A 14598-nucleotide genomic window follows, 5' to 3' on the forward strand; every position below is an offset into this window, starting at 1 on the left:
CAAAAGTGGAATTTGGTCCACCATATGTGTCTAAGGTAGGAAAGTGACCAAGAAGTCTCAAGTGTGGCTCTTCTCCTTCACACCCTTCAACCAATATGGGAAATTGTTATCCTGTTGGTATAGACAGTGTCAACAGACTTCAAAACCCACTATTCGAAAGCATGGGAGATATCTCCTGCTACCCAGTGTCTAGAATGCTTTCTGTAATGAATATTGAAAATGGTTTGGCCCTGTCTACACTAGCAGCCAAAACATTTTCAGTGCTAGGAGGACCAGGATCTGACAACAATGCTAATTACTGCACATTACTGAAGCTTTGGCTTAAACCATGCCACCCATGGTTAGTAAGCCACAGCTCTTCTAAGCAAATCCAAGTGGATATACATGTGCCATATATACTTAGTTTGTCTGAGCTGGAAGTTGCTCTTTGCCTGTAGCGTAGTAACTCTGAAGCCAGCAAGATCATTCATCCTTGGGGGGAGGGAAGCGGGGGATAATCTGGATCTGGTGAATACCTGCTGTGTCAGATGACTTGTTTCAAGTAGGCTTTCCAGGAAATGTCCCTGTCCTGACTTGTAAACAGCATTAAAAGGGAGTAGCCTTGGTTTTTTGCTGCACATCCCACCATCAGGCATGGTGGAAGGAGGGCTCAAAAGAGCACCCTGATCCTACTGCTCAGTGTATGCCCACTGGCTATGCCCTCCCACTCATCCCACACAGACATGCGAGAGCCACATTCTGGCCATACACCCTCCTCGTACCAGTAAGCCCTCTATACTAGGGACTCCACAGGGAATGGCGTAGCAACTAGCTATGCCAGCTATACACCAGCTAAGGAGCTCCAAGAGCTTTCAGTCCCAATTGCCCGATGAGTCTGCATAAGTGGACTAGAGCAGGGGAGACAATCTCGCCCAGCATTTAGCAGCTTGGTCTATAACTGTTTCCACTAAAAATTCTATGTGGCCTTCTTCTCAAAGGAAATCTAGTCTTATTTTAAACTGTGCAACATATTTTATGCATTGTCCCAAAATGAAAGAACCATTCAAAGAGATGAATTCAAGGAAATATTACTATACACAATAGGCCAGATCTTCAGCTTATAAATTGTCATAGTTTAGTTGAAGTCACTAGAGCTATGACAATTTATGCCAGCTGAGGATCTGGCCCAACAGATTATCAACCTGTGGAATTCTTTGCTGCAGATCACAGTCACATATTTTGGCTGGATTTTTTTTAAAGCCTAGATACTTTTATAACTAAAAATATAATTTTAAGATAACAACAATCAAATAGCATGCTTCCAGGCAAAACCTAGTCTCCATAGGGTCAGGAAGAAATCTCCTTATTACCCTGGGCGGAAGTTTCACACAACTAGCTACCAGTAGATGCATTATGCTGGGGTAGGAAGCTCAGATTCCACCTTCCTTGGATGCATCTGTGGTTGGTTGAGGTCATAAAGGCTAACTGGCCTGATTCAAAATGGCAAGTCATATGACCAATGACAAGTCATATGACCAATGTCCGTCTTTTATTATCTATGGTATTTCCTAGGCATCTTTAACTTGGTGTCTATGCACCAAATGATTATGAAAAAGGACCAAAAGTTCTAAAAGGAATGATGTGTACAGAGTCATTGTAGAATTAGGAAACTGTACATGAAACCACAGGTATTTTCTTCCTAATGCATGTGATCCCAGTAGAAAAACAGAAGCAATATGTACAATCAATTGAAAAAGTACTGTCTGGGAGATAGCCTGAACTCACATGTTGGATACAAGATTCCTTGAACACTTTAAGGCTTCAGTCTATGGTACTGTATTAACTGCAGTTATTTTTGCTGGAATGTGATGAATGTTGGGGATGTATTTCCCAGGAACTCCAAGTGTGTCAAAAAGTGTTAGCCTGTTATGACCTTATTAAGCTTATCAGAAAGTGGCCTTGCTCACTCAGATATGAATTGGTTACAGGAAGACTGGGGGTTATAATAAAAGGATTATATCAGAGGTTTGAACACCCAGTCCTAGGGGTCCTTAATAATTCATTTCAAACAGCTGTATGTGAAATGAAACAGACATGTATTCAGCCCATAAATATAACATGATATATAAACACAACTAATTTGCTTCTTGTGACTTCACATCCTTTTATGCAAACAGAAGAGACTACTTATCAATAATAACCAGTAAAATGAAGCCTATGTGTTCTACTCAGAAATAAGAGTTTGTTTATCTCAAACCCAGGAAACAGATATTAATTATCCTGTGCTCATTAAAAGAATTGTTTGGATTTTATTTTTTTCTACAGTCTCTCTCCCCCTACAGGAGTTTGCTTGTTCCATCTCACAGAAACACTCACTGGCTGGTAGCAAACTATAGTGTCATTCAAGGGTTTCATCAAACTTGCTTTATAACTCTTTTTCTCTGTGATTTAATCTCCTTGTGGGATAACCATTTAATTTCCCCATGGGAAAGCCTCTCTCCATGTAATTATTTCTTCCTATGGAGTAAACAATTTAAAGAGAGATTCCTCTACATCATTGGTTCTCAAATTATGATTTGGGGACCACCTGTGGAGTTCATTCTAGCACACCACAAAAGAGCAATCCAAAAGAGGCATGAGGAAATTGGGGAGGATGGAAGCTCGGAGGGAATGCAGTCCTCATGCTGTCTCCCTGGAGTGACCAAAAGAGATGGGGTAACTACAAATTTGGACAAACAGTCATCTGCAAGTGTCTACTGGTGATGATACACTTTGAAACAAATGCTTCAGCATCACATGGAACTCCACAGATGATAGAAGACTTCAGGATCTTGGAAGTGAACTAAGGAAGAGGAAAGGCCAACTGATCTTCTTGGAGATCCTTCCCATGAGCAAGAGAAGGCAGAAAATACTAGAAGTGAACTATTGAGCCCATTCAAACCAAATGCATTTTAATACAGCCAAATGCAAAGGAACAAGGAATACAGGCCATAACAACAGAAAGGGAGACTGTATCCTGGAAGGCAGTGACTGAAAGGGATTTAGGGGTCACAGTGGACAAGCAACCCAACATGAGCTCTCAGTGTGATACTGTGGCAAAAGGGGCTAATCTCACCCTGGGGTGCATAAATGGGGGAGTAATGAAGCAGGAGTAGGAAGGTGATTTTTACCTCTGTGTATGGCATTGGTGAGACCAGCATTGGAATACTGTGTCCAGTTTTGCTATCCACATTTTAATAAGGATATTGAAAAACTGGAGATGGTGCACAGACAAGAGCCAAAAAAATGATTTTGGGGGCGGGGGAGAAAATGCCTTACAGCAAGAGACATAAAGAGCTCAATCTGTTATCAAAAAGACGACTCAGAGGTGACTTGATCACAATTTACAAGTACCTTCAAGGGAAGAAAATATTGGGTACCATTCTAGTGGACAAAGGCAGAACAAGAACCAATGGCTAGCAGCTGAAGCCAAATAAATTCAAATTAGATATTAGCACAATTTTTTTTTTAAAAAGTGAGTGTGATTAACCATTGGAACAAACTACCAGGGAAGAGGGAGATTCTCCATCTCTCATCTCTTCATATCAAGGCTAGATGTCTTTCTGGAAAAAATGCTTTAGCCAAACACAGAAGTTATGCTTTAGTCAAATACAAGTTATTGAGATCAGTGCAGGGTAACTGGATGAGATGTAATGGCCTGCGCCAGACTGGATGATCCAATGGTCCCTTCTGGCCTTAAAACTTTATGAATATATGAAATTAAAAAACAGAATCCATCTTTTATGGGATGCCACTGGCTGACAGTTATGTAAACCATTCTGCCAGTCATTCAGGCCCATAACCTGGATGTTATCTTCAGCTCAGACCTCTAAGTTCTCACATCAAGGCTATGTCTAAATCTTGCAGATTCTTTTGGTATATCTTTAAGAGACGACCTTTCCTATCCATCCAAGCAGCTAAAACTCTCATCCAGGCTCTCATTAACTCATATCTTGATCATTACAACATCCTTCTTTCTGGCCTTGACAAATGCAGTCTTACCCTGCTCATTTCCATTCCGAATGCTGCTGCAAAGATCATTTTCCTAGCCTGTCACTCTGACCGTGTCATCCGTCTCTTTGTATCCCTCCACTGGCTCCCTCTTCTCTATCACATCAAACATAAGCTACCTGTATGTACTTTAAAGACCTTTTGCACCCTATCCCCACGCCACTCATTATTTCTCTCTATCAAAAGGTCAGTTCCCGCCTCTGACTGGCCTATGATGCCAGCCTCCATCACCCACTGGTTAAATTTGCAAACAAGCACCTTCATGCTTTCTCCCATGCTGCCCTTCATGCTTGGAAAGAACTCCCCATAAAAATCTGCAAAGCTGCAAATCTCTCTTTACAGCTCTTCTTTGCTGAAATGATGACAAAAACGTTTGACAAAAGTTAGGCTGCTGATGTGCTGAGACCATGCCTCTCATGCTGACCTATATTGTCTCGTTTCTTTGTACTCCTGTCTGTCTGTCTCCATGCATTGGCTCTTGTCTTATAATAGAAGTGTTATTTAACCTTTCCCACAATACCAAAACCAGGGGCATCCAATAAAATGAATAGGCTGCAGGTTTAATACAAACAAGAGAAAGTACTTTTTCACATAACGCACAATTAACCTGTGTCACTCATTGCCATGGGACATTGTAAATAGCCAAAAGTATAACTGGGTTCAAAAAAGAATTCGATAAGTCCATGGCTTTCTGAAAATTCAAGCACACTGTATCAACTGGCTCACCCTTATCCACATGCTTGTTGACTCCCTCAGAGAATTCTAATAGATTTGTGAGGCATGATTTCCCTTTACAAAAGCCATGTTGACTCTTGCCCAACAAACGTTAACCTGTCTGATAAGTCTGTTCTTTGCTACAGCTTCTACCAATTTGCCAGGTACCTTCAGCCATCTGGTATGGAGGCTTGTTTCGGCAACAAGTATCAGTTAGTAGTTCTGAAATTTCGTATTTTGAATTCCTTCGGTATTCTTGGGTGAATATCATCTGCTCCTGGTGACTTATTGCTGTTTAATTTATCAGTTTGTTCTGAAACTTCTTCCATTGATTCAACAATGCGAGACACTACTTCAGATATGTTGCCCAGAAAGGCTAGCTCTGATGTGGGTATCTCCCCAACACTCTCTGCAGTGAAGACTGATGCAAAGAATTCATTTATCTTCTTTGCAATGACCTTGCATAGGTGCTGGAACTAGGGGTGCTCCTGCACCCCTGGCTTGAATTGGTTTCCATAATATACAGGGTTTACAATTTGGTTCAATGGCTCTCAGCACCCCTGTAACCTTGTATTCCTTGAGTTGTCTTTTAATACTTTGGTCACATAGAGGCCCTTACTCCCCTTTTGGCAGGCTTCCTGATTCTAATGTACTTTAAAAAATTCTTATTATCTTTAGCCTTTAGCAAGTTGTGTCTCAAATTCTTTCTTGGCCTGCCTTGTTATGTCTTTACACTTAACCTGCTAGAGTTTGTGCACCTTATTATTATCCTCACTAGGATTTGACTTCCAAATTTTAAAAGATGCCTTTTTGCCTCTAAAAATGGTCTCCGTTATTCTGCTGTTTAGCCATGATGCTATTCTTTTGGTCCTCTTATTGTCTCTTCTGATTTGGGGTATGCATTTAGTTTGAGCCTCTATCAACATGTTTTTAAATAGTCCCCTTACTACTTGCAGGCATTTAACCCTGGTGACAGCTCCTTTTAATTTCCATCTAACAAGCGTCCTCATTTTTAGGTAGTTCTCCTCTTTAAAGATCGATATTATCGTGGTGGGGTTTTTTTGGTACTATTCCTTCCATAAGGATGTTAAATGTAATTACATTATGGTCACTTTTATTGAGCAGTTCAGCTATCATTACCTCTTGGACCAAATCCTGTGCTCCACTTACAACTAAATCAGGAATTGCCTCTCCTTCTGTGGGTTCCAGAACTAGCTGCTCCAAGAAGCAGTCATTTATGGTGTCTAAAAATTTTACCTCTGCATCAAACCCTGAGGTGACATTTACCCAGTCAATATGAGGATAGTTGAAATCACCCATTATTATTGTATAACAATACAAATAAATAAATAATAATAAATTATGCAAGTGGCAAATGGTGAGATATAATAGGAAGTCAAAAAGCAACTCTTAAAACTGATCACGGTCTCTAAAATACAACAATTCTACACAACAGCTTTCGGGGCAAATATATATGACATACTTGAGTTGTACCAGCAAGATACGTCTGTGAGGTGCAAAGGCATGTCAAATATGCAGTTGCACATGCAAAACACATAAAACTGCATGATCTGTCTGTGCCATACACACGTGTACCTTTTGTGGGCACAACTTATGCACACATGCTTAAAAATGTGGCTCTGAGTGATGATTTTTGCACTTTAAACTACCAAGCAGCTTCTCATTGGGGTTTACAATTTAGACTGAATTACCATGCTAATGTATCAATAAGCTATGTAAATAAACTTTCATCTAACATGATGAGAAATTGAAGACATCCATCAGCCTCACTTTTGTCAAAATATATATGCATTTTAAAGTAGAACTGGAAAATATTTTTGAATCAGATGGCAACTTTGTGTATATATAATTGTCTACACAAGACATCTTTCACCAGGGCTTTTGTACAGAATTCTGCCAGCAACACCCCTAAGGGAGCAGAAAAGTCATGTGAATATTGAATCAGACATGAAGGAGATTGCACTTTAATGAGCAGTAGGTAATATTAAAATATCTCTTGAGATAGTATTACCTCTCTCTTAGACATTGATCCTGCAAACTGCTGAGCATTTGGACCCCAGTCCAGTGAAGTTAATGAGATTATTCATTAAGATTAGCATGTGGTAACATGCTTCACCAGATCACCCCCAGAGTGCTCAGCAACTTGTAGGTTCAAGCTATTCCACAACATTTTGAGGAAACCTAATTTATAGATCTATGCAGTGTAGTAGCAGAAAAGTTCAGATACATTCTGTATATTTTCAGGTGTTTAGTTAAGACTGCAGATAAATTAAAATGCCTTGTAGGGCCCCTTTTATTTTTAAGAGTCCAGTTAGCTTGACAGTGCTTTCCAACATTACTCCCCTATCTCCTGCCGACCTCTCCCCCGCCATTTCTTATTTTAAATGCTTTCGAACGTCTACCTTGGGTTGCACTGAGAGGGCATTTGTATTGATTGTTTGCTTCACTACATTTTTTTAATTTAAATTGTTATGAGGAGTTCGTGCTCCTGGAAGTTTGGGCCTAACACACAGGCTCATGGCTCTATGAAATCATTCAGATCACTCCTGACCAAGTAATCCATCTTCTGAGGGGAGAATGTCGGTTGTGTTGAGGTGGACAGTCATTTCATAATGGGCACAAAAGGAGACTTTGATGAGGTCACCTAACTCATTTCCATTTGTAACTGTCATCAGGATTTAAACTCAAGTGGAAGGCTAATCCTTTGTACTATATTATTCACCCGTGAACCATAATTTAAGGCTAAATTCTCTCTCAGCTATGCATGCAATGTTTTCATAACTTCAGTAGAGGCCTATATTCATTCAAAGACAGAAGCTGGCTTATGACATTTAATCGTCAGTCATAGAATCTCTTATACAGAATAGTTTCCTCTTGCTTATACTATATCTAAATTACTAAATTACTTTGGAAGTGGTCTAAATTACTTTGGAAGACTGATTATAATTGTTCTAGTGATTTGTGTTTAATCTAAATCTTACCCAATGCTTTATAAAATGCTGATATACAGGTGGTAATCTACTTGCAGAATAATCAAAAGCAATGAGGAAAGTAACATGAATTTATTCTTAACCAACGTCTAGTGACATGGAAACATCAAACAGCTTAGCATTTGGGTTTATTTTAGATAAGTATCCAAACATCTGACTGTTTATTTGAATTATCAAAATCTTTTGGCTCTGCAAAATTGGGCTGCAAATATCACTAGAGTAGAGATTTTCTCACAAAGTTCCCAGTACTTCCTCCCTCTGATCAGGCCAGAAATAGGAGGACAGCATTTCTTACATATTTAATTTATTTATTCATTGATTTTTGAACACTTATAAACCCAAAGATAGTAGTTACAGTATCTTAGAATTAACTTGTCCAACAAATAAAACAGACAGAGGGCACAAAAGGAATTACAGAAATGTTTGAGATCACAGTGATATTATAAATAGAAAAATACTGCAAAAATTACAAAGAGATTACATACACACTCTCAAGTCAGCCACCATTTACTTAAATAGCATCAGAATATAACAAACATTAACAGTGTTACTACTATAAAGATTTTGACTGACAGTCTTCCCTATTGGGCGACCCAAAAATTGAAAACGCCTCTCTTTTACTTAATGCCTGTGCGTCACAAAAGAATAACAAACTATAAAACTCAGTACGAATGTGCTTAAAAATTATAGTATAACTTAGTAATTAAAGGACATAGTCATCTAACACCTACATGGTCCCTGATGGTGCGAAATCAGGCCCACAAAGAGGTTAAAGACCGAGCTAAAAAGTTTACTGCTCCAATAACAGGCTGAGCTCTTTAGATAGTGGAACACTTAATAGCTTAGAGCATGTGGATGGACACGCTTTTTTAGCACTTCTATAATATGAAATAAATAAGTATCCTCCAGGTGATCACCAGCTCTTAGCACTAGATAAAAACTTAGGTGGGAGAATACTGGAAAAAACGGCCATGTGTTGGCTATTTCAGTATTACCAACTCTTGTGATTTTACCACAAGTCTTGCAATATTTGGTGTTTTTCTTGAAGTCCCTGTTTCTAGATAATAAATAGATCCAATCCCTGGAAAAATGACAGCAAGCACAAGAGTTCATTAAACAAACCTCATCTGTTTCTTATTGGGAGAGAATCCACAGGTAGCTCACCTACTATTGCTGGTACTGCTGTTCCATTCACACTTCCTCTCTGAGAGGCAGGAAAGCACTTAACGTGTGCCTAACTTTACATGCAGGAGTAGTTGCACCGAAGCCAAGGAGACTACACACATGCTTAAAGTTAAGCATGTGCTTAAAGACTATTCTGGATAAAATTCAGAATAACCTTGTGTCCCTTCCAGATGGCAGAAGATGAAGAAGTTACTCACCTTGTGCAGTAACAATGGTTTTCGAGAGGTGTGTCTCTATGGGTGCTCCACCGTAGGTGTATTTGCATCCCTGTGCTATTGATCGAAGAACTTCAGTACTGGTGTCTGTTAGGTCCACACATGCACTTAGAATCATAGAGTATCAGGGTTGGAAGGGACCTCAGGAGGTCATCTAGTCCAACCCCCTGCTCAAAGCAGGACCAATCCCCAATTAAATCATTCCAGCCAGGGCTTTGTCAAGCCTGACCTTAAAAACTTCTAAGGAAGGAGATTCTACCACCTCCCTAGATAACGCATTCCAGTGTTTCACAACCCTCCTAGTGAAAAAGATTTTCCTAATATCCAACCTAAACCTCCCCCACTGCAACTTGAGACCATTACTCCTTGTCCTGTCCTCTTCTACCACTGAGAATAGTCTAGAACCATCCTCTCTGGAACTACCTCTCAGGTAGTTGAAAGCAGCTATCAAATCCCCCCTCATTCTTCTCTTCTGCAGACTAAACAATCCCAGTTCCCTCAGCCTCTCCTCTTAAGTCATGTGTTCCAGACCCCTAATCATTTTTGTTGCCCTTCGCTGGACTCTCTCCAATTTATCCACATCCTTCTTGTAGTGTGGGGCCCAAAACTGGACACAGTACTCCAGATGAGGCCTCACCAATGTCGAATAGAGGGGGACGATCACGTCCCTCGATCTGCTCGCTATGCCCCTACTTATACATCCCAAAATGCCATTGGCCTTCTTGGCAACAAGGGCACACTGCTGACTCATATCCAGCTTCTCGTCCACTGTCACCCCAGGTCCTTTTCCGCAGAACTGCTGCCTAGCCATTCGGTCCCTAGTCTGTAGCAGTGCATTGGGTTCTTCCGTCCTAAATGCAGGACCCTGCACTTATCCTTATTGAACCTCATCAGATTTCTTTTGGCCCAATCCTCCAATTTGTCTAGGTCCCTCTGTATCCTATCCCTGCCCTCCAGCGTATCTACCACTCCTCCTAGTTTAGTATCATCCGCAAATTTGCTGAGGGTGCAATCCACACCATCCTCTAGATCATTTATGAAGATATTGAACAAAACCAGCCCCAGGACCGACTCCTGGGGCACTCCACTTGACACCAGCTGCCAACTAGACATGGAGCCATTGATCACTACCCGCTGAGCCCGACAATCTAGCCAACTTTCTACCCCCCTTATAGTGCATTCATCCAGCCCATACTTCTTTAACTTGCTGACAAGAATACTGTGGGAGACTGTGTCGAAAGCTTTGCTAAAGTCAAGAAACAATACATCCACTGCTTTCCCTTCATCCACAGAACCAGTAATCTCATCATAGAAGGCAATTAGACTTGTGCCCTGCCACGAGGCTAGTCAGCACATGCAGGTTAACCCCTCTCAGTTCCTTCTCTACTGCCAAGCCATAGACAAGAACTCCGAAGTAGAGGGGAGGAGGGTGAGTTGTGGAGGACCCATAGGGACAAACATCTTGAAGAACCACTATTACTGCACAAGGTTAGTAACCTCTTCGTCGAGTAGTGTCCCGATGGGTGCTCCACTGTAGGTGACTCCTGAGCAGCATACGTACTAACTCCATGGATGGTGAGGGGCTCAAGCACCCATAGGAAAAAAAACAGTGGTGTTGTGGAGATGGTAGGGAAGTAAAATGTATGGTGCACCCAGTTTGATTGATCTCTGGGACCCACTGGCCTGATGTTATGAATTCCCAGGCACTGCAGCATGTTGCCAATTGGTGGCCAAATGGGTGTAAAGCGTTTATCGGCTGTATCAGTTGGGGGGAGCAGTCTAACAGCTCCTTGACCCATCCGTCAAAACTGGTGTTTGGACATAGAGGGCTGGGACGAAGAAGATTGTGGTCCAGCTGGTCTGCACTTCGGAAATTTTCCTTTCTTTCTTTGTGACTCATGGTGGCAATGAAGTTGATATTGAAATGTGTGTGGTCTATGCAGGGACTGGGGACTAAATAGTCTTTTTTGTCCTGGTGCACAGATGCCCAGCAACTGGGGAGTGGCCCTAGAGTCCTTCAGGGTTTGAAGGGAGCATCAGTCTTCTCTAAAAAGAGCTCTGTGCCCTCAAAAGGGAGGGCCTCAACAGGAGACTGTACTTCCTTCCAGAAGCCCAACAGATGGAGCCATGACGCCCTCGCATCACCACTAGCTGCTGTGTCAGCCGCATCAAGGGCAGAATGCAGCAATGTCTTTGCCACTAACTGGCCCTCCTGGATAATAGCCTTAAATTGGTGACAATGTAATTCTGGTATCTGCTCAATAAAGTAATTCAGTTTTGAATAGTTTATATAATCATATTTCGCTGTGAGGGCCTGGTAGTTGGTGATATGGATTTGAAGCATGGCTAGGCGCTTCCAGTCTCTATCTTAGGGAGTGGCCTTCGACTGGTGTTGGCAGCCGCAGGCATTAATGGTGTCCACCATGATGGAGTTGGGGGGGGGAGAAGAGGAATTTAGATGCATTCGTGGGGACATCGTATTTTTTGTCTACGCACTTGGAGGTTGGTGCTACCGATGCTGGGGTTTGCCAGATGGTTCTTGCCGGGTCTAAGGTGGCCTCATTAATAGGGAGGGCAATCTTGGAGGAGGAGGAGGAGGAAGAATGGAGGATGTCAAGGAGCCGATGATGAATATCCTTGATTTCTTCCAGGAGTATTTGGAGAGTGTCTGCAACTGTCTTTGCCAATTCCTGGAAGAGACAAAAGTTGTCCACCAGAGATGGTGGGGAAGGCAATGACAGCTTCATCCAGGGAGAAGGAGGATGTGCTCCTCAGTGTCATTGCTTCTTTGGCCCCACCCTCCCGTTGCTCTATGATATTTTGTGGAGGCTCCAAAGCACTGGATGCTGCAGCTGAGGTGGTGTGCCTTGAGGGTTCTTGGGTGAGGTTTAAAGCCTGAGAGGCATTTTGGTGATATGCTGCCCACGGGTCCCAATAAGACCACTGGGATGATGGTGGCATAGAGCCTGGTGGTGGTGCCCATGGGTGGCCATACCACAATGGTGGTGATGGGGCCATCTGCAGGCATGGGCCTTGCTGGTACTGAGCACCATATGGAGCCTGAGAGGAGTACTGTGACGCCACCTCCTCTGGTTCGCCAGTACTGACCACCCCGGTGTTAGTGGCAGTGCTGGGGGAGACAGGGATCTTATCTGTACCGGTCTCTCCGGAGCTGGATGAGGCAATGATGATGGTACCGATGTAGATTCACATACTGGGAGCTCCTTTTTAGCGGAGTGCTTACTCCTGTCCTTCGGTGCCCATTCCCCAGTGCCCATGCCCATAGGGTCCATGAGCATGTCAGTGGAACAGGCTGCTGTTGGTTTCCATGAGCAATGGGTACTGGACTGAGATGGTCTCAGTACCAATGGTGCCAAAGATACCGAGCGAGATGGGGACCACTTACAGCTATCTCGGGGCTCAGTATGAAGACTGCCTGCTCTTTTCTTAGATGACTTGTGAGAGGGGGCAGCAATCTTTTTCCTTGACCCACAGCCTTTAGATGTAGAGAGCTGTGGGGAAGACTGACATCTGCCAGGTGACTCATGGTGTGGATCCTGTGAGGGCCTGAGAGCCGCCTCCATGAAGATAATGTTCTGTCAGAGCTCTCTGCCCTTACAAGATCGTGGCTGGATTTGCTGGCAGAGACCACACTTTTGCTGGATGTGGCCTTCCCTGAGGCAGCAGATGCTCAGGGAGTGCTCGTCTGCAATCAGGATTGCTTCCTTGCGAGTGAGGCACTTCTTAAAGCCTGGTGAACCAAATATACCCTACTGGAGGGGGGAGGGGGTCTCTAATAAAGGGTTTTTAATTGCCTTGAATAATTTTTGTATCATGTATTCCACATTATTTTAAAAATAGCAACCTATATTCATATGAAAAAAGCATTTGTGGAGAGCAATTAATGTAGACAAATTTTTAAAAACTATAAAATATTAATGAAAAGATGAGCTAATTAGAGTCCATTTCACATAGGAGTTTGTTTTATAAACCCTTCACACTTTGCTAAAACAAAAAATATTTCCATCTTCAGGTGTTCTGAGAATACGTCCAATACGATCTACTTTGCTGAACCTGACTGGATAAAGGAGAGATGAAAAAATGTCTTGCTCTTTAATTTTTTTGACTGGTATAAAAGGTTTTGCCTCTGTTCAGTCATTCTGGAAGCATCATCTGGAAAAATACCAATACATAGGCCAAGAAACTCCTATTTTCCTTTGTCTCTTGCTGGTTTTGATGTTTTTTCTTGCAAGGTATTTTTATTTCAGCACTTCCTCCTCCAGGCCCAGCATGAAATCAGAATTGCAGAGGCACACAGGAATGAAAAAGCATTATAATTATTAGAGCAAGGCAGAAATTTTCTATTGTAACAACTTTTCCATCAGAAAATGTAGTTTCTCCAAAAATTTTGACAGGTTTTTTTTTATTATTATTTTCAGTCAGGAAAATCTAAATGAAGTATTTTATTTCAGGTCATTTTGACCCAAATCTGAATACATGGATTTCTGAACTGATCCAAAATGTTTACGCTGAAAATTAGAAGAAGAAATCTAGGCTGGAAATTAGGAGATGGCTTCTAACCATCAAAGGAGTGAGGTTCTGGAACAGCCTTTCAGTAGGGGTGCAAACAACCTAACTAATGGCAAATTGTCTTATGGGAGTTATAATTCCAGGCCCCATTCTCTCTTATGGGCCAGACTCCCTGAAGGATTAGATCTGTCACAACGAGGAAGAAGGTAGTGAGACTGAGTGGTTGGAGCAGGAGTCATTAGTTGGGCTGAATCAGGTACCAGGAAGTCAGAGTCCAAGACAGGCCAGAGGGTGAACTGAGAGTCAAGCATCAGGAGACAGCAGTGTCAGGTTACCAGGAGACTGGGGTCGGGCACCAGGTTACAGACAGCAATCAAATAGCAAAGTCGAGGACAAACCAGGGTCAGAAACCAGAGTCTAGGGCCTATCACAATCAGGGTCTGAAGCAGAAATGGGTGAGGGAGTCTACGTTGTTGCTCAGACAGTTCCCCTTCATGGCTTCCTGATTTATATACTGGTATCAGCCAATCAGGGGGCTGTGAGGGGCCACCACTCCAGTCCTGTTGGGAAGTACTTCCTGCCAAGCTCAGCCTCATAGCATCCTCCCATGGGAGCCTAGCCTAGCCTAAGCCTAAGCCTCCCATGGCAATACAGAGGCATCAGCGGTCCTGAACCTTCCAGGTTCCAGCCCTGCAGGGTCTAACAATATCTCCCATAAGGCAATGAGCTGATTTCATGTAGGCTGAGCTTCATGGTGCATCATGGCAGTCACATGAGTTTTGGTGCATTGTGTGGGAGATGTAGTCCAGTCAGGAAGCCTGGCCCACAGTAGAGAATGGGTGCATCAGGTTCCCTGACTACAGTTGCCATAATGTATCATGGCAGTCACATGATGCATCACCAGATGGAAATGC

The 14598-nt window shown here is 42.4% G+C and overlaps 1 protein-coding gene across 1 annotated transcript in view; it reads right to left on the reverse strand.

The window, feature by feature from the left end:
• Positions 1-14598, reverse strand: part of COLEC11 (collectin subfamily member 11) — a 48052-nt gene that overhangs the window by 8013 nt on the left and 25441 nt on the right. The gene's annotated exons all lie outside the window — the stretch shown is intronic.

Source organism: Eretmochelys imbricata, chromosome 3 (assembly GCF_965152235.1).
Source record: "Eretmochelys imbricata isolate rEreImb1 chromosome 3, rEreImb1.hap1, whole genome shotgun sequence".
In the NCBI taxonomy this organism is placed as follows: Eukaryota; Metazoa; Chordata; order Testudines; family Cheloniidae; genus Eretmochelys; species Eretmochelys imbricata.